Here is a 5,981-nt window from a genome sequence, read left to right on the forward strand (position 1 = left end):
ATAAGGATATGGTTGGAAGAAAACCAGCTCAGGGCCTCTGTGGCAGGGCCATAAGGAAAATATTTATTGTATGGGATTGTTTAGAGCCATATGCATTTCTTTAGAAGTGACAAAGTTAAAGTGGGACTTTGAGCATGTGGCAAAATGTTTCATGCAGTTTTTAAATTGAGGATCTCAAGGTAGAACTCAGTGAATATTAAGAATTCATAAAACGTCCCCAGTTCAGGAACCATCTTGTAAAAAGAGGTAGAAAGATGGTAAGAGCTGGGGTTGATGTGTGAGAGAAGAGTAAAGGAGAATTCTGTGCTTAGGACAGGACACTGCACTCACTGACACAGCAGAGCTGACTGCCTAACCTGAGACACACACACAAATGAATCAAGCAACATCCAACTTGCAGCAGGGAGGAGCAGCTACTGAGAGCTAAAGGAGACAGGGGGGGGGGGGCGGCGGGGGGAGGCAGAGTCAATTTTTCTTAAGGATTATGGCCCCTGCCTGGTAGCTGGTCATTCTTCAGGAGATGATTTCACACTTGGAAGAATATGGCAGCCAAAATGGAACTTGGTGGGTTATTCAAAAAGAGGCAAAAAAGGCAGGAAGTTGGGGCGGGGCAGGGTGTAAAGTCAGGGAGAAGATTGGGGAGGAGTGAGCAGGGAAGAATAGGGAAATTAATATGATCAAAAGACATTGTGTAAAATTCTCATAGAATTAACAAGCTTTAGTAAACATTCATTGTGTGTGACATTGGATTATATAAGAATATTGTTATGCAAAAGAGACCATGTCCCTCCATACCTCCTTATCCCCTCTTTCCTACCTCCTCTATTATTGCAAATCTCATTTTGTTCCTAGACATTTTCACATCTCCTTTCATGACATTTTGCATATGTGATCACATAAAGTTTATAAAGTTACAAATAAGAGAAAGCATGCAGTATCTACCATGCAGAAACTGGCTTAATTACTTAATATCTCCAGCTGCATTCCTTTCCTTGCAAATGATGTGACTTAATACATATGTCTAGAAGAAAATCCTTTGTATATATTCATCACATTTTATGTGTCTACTTCTCTGTTATGGGGCACTTTGGTTCATTTATAACATAGAACATTAGAACATGTAACATCAGAAGATGGAGTACAAGTGGCCAATAAGCATGTGAAAAAAACATGCTTTTTTCATCACTAAAAACATAAATTAAAACTACATTGTAACTCTTTCTCACCCCCATCAGACTGGCAGTCATTAAGAAAACAACAGCAGATGCTGAGAGAATGTGCTCATTTGAAACATTCTTTCATTGTATACATTGTGAGTGGGATATAAACTAGTCTAGCTAGCCATTGTGGGACTTAAGATGGAGGTCCATCAAAACTAAAATTTGATCTTTCCCATGACTCAGTTCCACCAGCCCTCAGCATTTATCCAAAGAGCTTACAATAATTTGATTCACAACATTTTAGAAACATCCATTATACAATGTGAAATTTGGTATTCCCCCTAAGTCATTTGTCATATTTATATAATAGATCTAGTTAAGCCATGATATTTGCTGCATGGCAATCACTTTATTTCTGTTGATTGGTATTTTCTAAAACAAACATGGTGTCAGAAGTTTTAATCTATCCACATCTTTATGTTTTTAAAATTCACATAGACGTTTAATATTCCCATATCCCAATTTTTCCTAAAGCAGACTTGAAGTGGCTTCTGGAAATACGAATATAAACCAAAGGATGAAGAAATGAGATAAAGAAAATAAAAAGTAAAACTAAAATAATGGCAAAGTTAGTTAGTTCTTGAAATGTGTCATAAAAATTGGATGTGATGGTACACACCTTTGATCCCAGTAATCAGAAAGTAGAGTCAGGAAGTTCAGATCCATTACGCCCACATACTGAGTTTGAATCTTGCATGGGCTACATGATATTCATTCTCTCTCTCTCTCTCTCTCTCTCTCTCTCTCTCTCTCTCTCTCTCTCTCTCTCTCTCTCTCTCTCTCTCTCTCCCTTCTCCTCCCTCTCCTCTTCCTCCTTCCTGCTCTCTTCACAGAAGCACACATCTCTCATCCCAGCACTCATATGGTGAGATGGAAGATGGAAACAGGAAATCCCCAGAAGTTCTTGGGTCAGTGATCCTGATATATGCTGTAGTGAACAACTGTATCATGTAAGATATGGCATGATACCCAAAGTTGTCCTCTGACTTCCATATGTAAACATGTAAATGTATGCATACATACACATACTTTCATAGAAACTTATGACCCAAAATTACTATAATTTTCACTTTAAAGATATCTTACATTTGAACATTTGGTATTTATATATTTATTTGCATTCATAGTTCCTATAAAATATATACATTCAAGTTTTGAGCAAACTGTACACAGATAAGGAGAATCCCAAGTGAACACAAGATCTGAGATTTACTTGCAATTCCAACTCTCATGGATGACTTTTAGTAAAAGACAGAGATAAATCCTGCCTCTAACTGGAGTCCTCTGCATATATATCAAATGTGAGGCTTATTTTGATTCCCAGAATGGTGAAGAAACAGCTCCAGCCATTCTTGCTTACCTTGTGCATGATGAATGTTGACTCCAAACTGAAAACTCAAAGCATAACCTAGAGCCTTTCTTTAGCATGTAGGTTGCTCTCAGGAAATGAAGTTATAGAAAAATATTGCTTTAATAAACTTAAATTATTGGAGGTTGCACAACAACACAAACCAGATATTATCTTCTTTTCACTCTTGTATGAATTAGAGTCATCAAGGCTTTTTGGATGAGTCCCCTCCCTACACACTGTGCTGTTGTGGTCTTCTATTTGATGACTCTCCACCATGAGGCTGTGGTCTCTCACATAACTTTGTTCTTCTGAGCAGGAATCCCAAACTTGTAATCTTTTCTTTTGTTCAACGCTTGGTATATGCTGAATGCTCTTCTCAAAATTAAAACATTTACCTGAGATAAGCAGCAAATTCATTTATTATAGCCCATTAAATAGTTAAGAATATAAAATTAATAGAAAATAATTATCATTATAAACATATGAAGAGATATTTAAGTGCACTCACTATAAAAAAAAAAAAAAAAAACAACCTGAAAATCAAGCCATGCATGGTGGCTTATGCCTGTAATCCCAGCTCTCTGAGAAGCTGAGTCAGGAGGATTTACAGTAGTTCTAGGCTAGCCTGTGCTCCATAGAAGGACAGTTTAAAAAATATACCTCTACCCCCAAAAAGAAAATCAAAACAATAGGAAGGTTTTCTTTTTCTTTTTAAAATCACACAGTGAAAGGAAATACACACCAAAAAGTATGTAGAGTAAGAGATAAAAGGAATTCTTATTCAGGACAACACAGAATTTAAATAAGTGAAACATTTTTTCAGGAAAGTTTTGTGTAACTATGAACTTGCAACTGCATAGTTTTGTGTTTGTTTGTTTGTTTGTTTGTTTGTTGTTGTTGTTTTGCTCACATATTTCTTTTGAGGTATGCATTTACAGAGAAGCTGTACAAAGGAAGGCAATTTGAAATGATCTTCATTTGGTGTTCTTTGACATTTTTAAAATGGCTCATTACTTTTATGTGAGAATTCTGTTTACTTATCATCCCTTTTGTCCATGCTCACTGTTACCTCAGTGGGTGTCTGCACTGAGGAATAGCAGGAGACGGGAGACCCCTCTGCTCTTCATTTCAGGAAGCTAAGGCTGGAGGGACCAGACTGGGGGATCACTTATTAAGAATGGGAGTAGAATCCCTTTTCAGTTCAAACTTTAAAGCCTCTGCTATGTCCACCTTGATCTTGGCATGTTAAGAAGTCTGAAATCTGGGAAAGGGGATAATATTTAAAATGTAAATAAAGAAAATATCTAACTAAAAAAAATAAATAACAAAAAAAAGAAGTCTGAAATCTTGAAGTTAGCTTGGAGGTCGGCATCACAAACTCATGCAAGTTTTGTGACCCACCCCCCTAAGGAAAACAAACTACTTGCAGCTTATACAAGACTCTAATTTTTCAATTCTTAATTTTTGATAATCAAAATTCACTAAAATCTTGCAGAACTTTAAAACATTGATATAAATGAAATAATATTTTCATATTTCCATAGTTTAAAGTGTATCTCTTGAGAGTATTGTTGTTTTTAGAGATGTTTAAGTGTGAACAGCAATGCTGGAGCCTTACTGATGCTCCTAGTGACAGCAAATGCCCAGAGCAAACACAGAAGTGGATGCTCACAGTCAGCTATTGAATGGATCACAGGGCCCCCAATGGAGGAGCTAGAGAAAGTACCCAAGGAGCTAAAGGGAACTGCAACCCTATAGGTGGAACAACATTATGAACTAACCAGTACCCCAGAGCTCTTGACTCTAGCTGCATATGTATCAAAAGATGGCCTAGTAGGCCATCACTGGAAAGAGAGGCCCATTGGACTTGCAAACTTTATATGCCCCAGTACAGGGGAATGCCAGAGCCAAAATGTGGGAGTGGTGGGTAGGGGAGTGTGTGGGGGGGAGTGTATTGGGGACTTTTTGGATAGCATTGGAAATGTAAATGAGGAAAATACCTAATAAAAAATTAATTAAAAAAAAAAAAGAAAATCATTAAACAACAGCCAATGTGTTATTAGTAACATTTTTTTAAATGGCAATTTAGTAATGAACAATAAAATTTAAATTCTGCACGTTCTGATCCATCAGCTTAAAGTAGCTGTAAAGATTACTGGATGAAGATTCTCATGTATAAGATTTATCTTGAATTGAATGGCAATAGAGAAAATCTGATGTAAGTTGTGGATTGCTTCGTAAACATTTATAAAACAGATACTAGCACAGTTTCAGAAAGAATAGGACCCAGAATAAATCACTGCTGTGGGAAGCTGTCAGTGATATTAAATTAAAACAGTTGCTGAAACATACCTAAAATACAAACCAACCTCTGTAAAAATGCCTAGCAGACATCTGGTTATCCCTAGGAATAGAAATGAATAGTAGGGGTGTGTGTGGGAAGACATGAACATTTATTCTTTATTCTACAATGCCATTTATGTATACTTTGCATTTCTCTAATGAACATGCAGATCTTTATGTGTTTATTCCTTATATGGTTTTATAAGAGTTTATTTTCACTTTGAAGGATAACTAACATTTTAAAAGAAATTATTTTTAAGAAAGATGAAAGTAGTACATGCATATTGACTTAAGAAACAGTTAATATTTTTGTAATTATTTTTATTTATTTAATTTATTTTTACACCCTATCACTGCTGTCTCATCCTGGTCTCCTCATCACAGAGACCCTTCCCCTCCCCTTCTCCTCTGAGAGGGTTCCCCCCCACAATCTGGGTCACCCTGGGGCATCAAATCTCTGTAAGGTTATAACAGTGAGAGACCACTGGCTTTCTACCCAAGGCATTATTTTCTTCATAGGAGAAAATGTACCTGGGCAGCTCCATGTAAAAGTTGGGATAAACACTTGGAGCAATGTGGCTCAAGGCCTCTCGCTTAATACATAGAGCTGAAGATTAAGAATTTCCTTTAAGAAGAATTATTTATGTTAAAGCATGGCACAGTTATCAACCCGAGTGATGTGTCCTGCACATTATTGTTACATATGTATTTATACATATACATTTATAAATGTAACCTGGGGGATTCATTTAGTGTTGGGGTTTCTATTTTTGTTCCATTGATCTATATATCTGGTTTTGTGTCAGTGTCCTGGTGTTTTGTTAACTATAGCTCTGTAGACTGGAATCTGGAATCCTCATGCCTCCAGAGCAGTTCCTTTTTAGGATGCCTTTTGAGATTTTTTTTTCTATTTCTGTGAAGAATGTTGTGGGCATTTTGATTAGGATTGCATTTAATCTTTAACTTAATTTTGGTACAATGGTTATTTCAGAATATTGATTATACCAATCCATGAGTTCAGGACATTTTCTTCTACCCTCCCTCCCTTCCTCCCTCCCTCCCTCCCT

The sequence above is a fragment of the Mus caroli genome, chromosome 15 (genome assembly GCF_900094665.2).
Source record: "Mus caroli chromosome 15, CAROLI_EIJ_v1.1, whole genome shotgun sequence".
NCBI classification, from domain to species: Eukaryota; Metazoa; Chordata; class Mammalia; order Rodentia; family Muridae; genus Mus; species Mus caroli.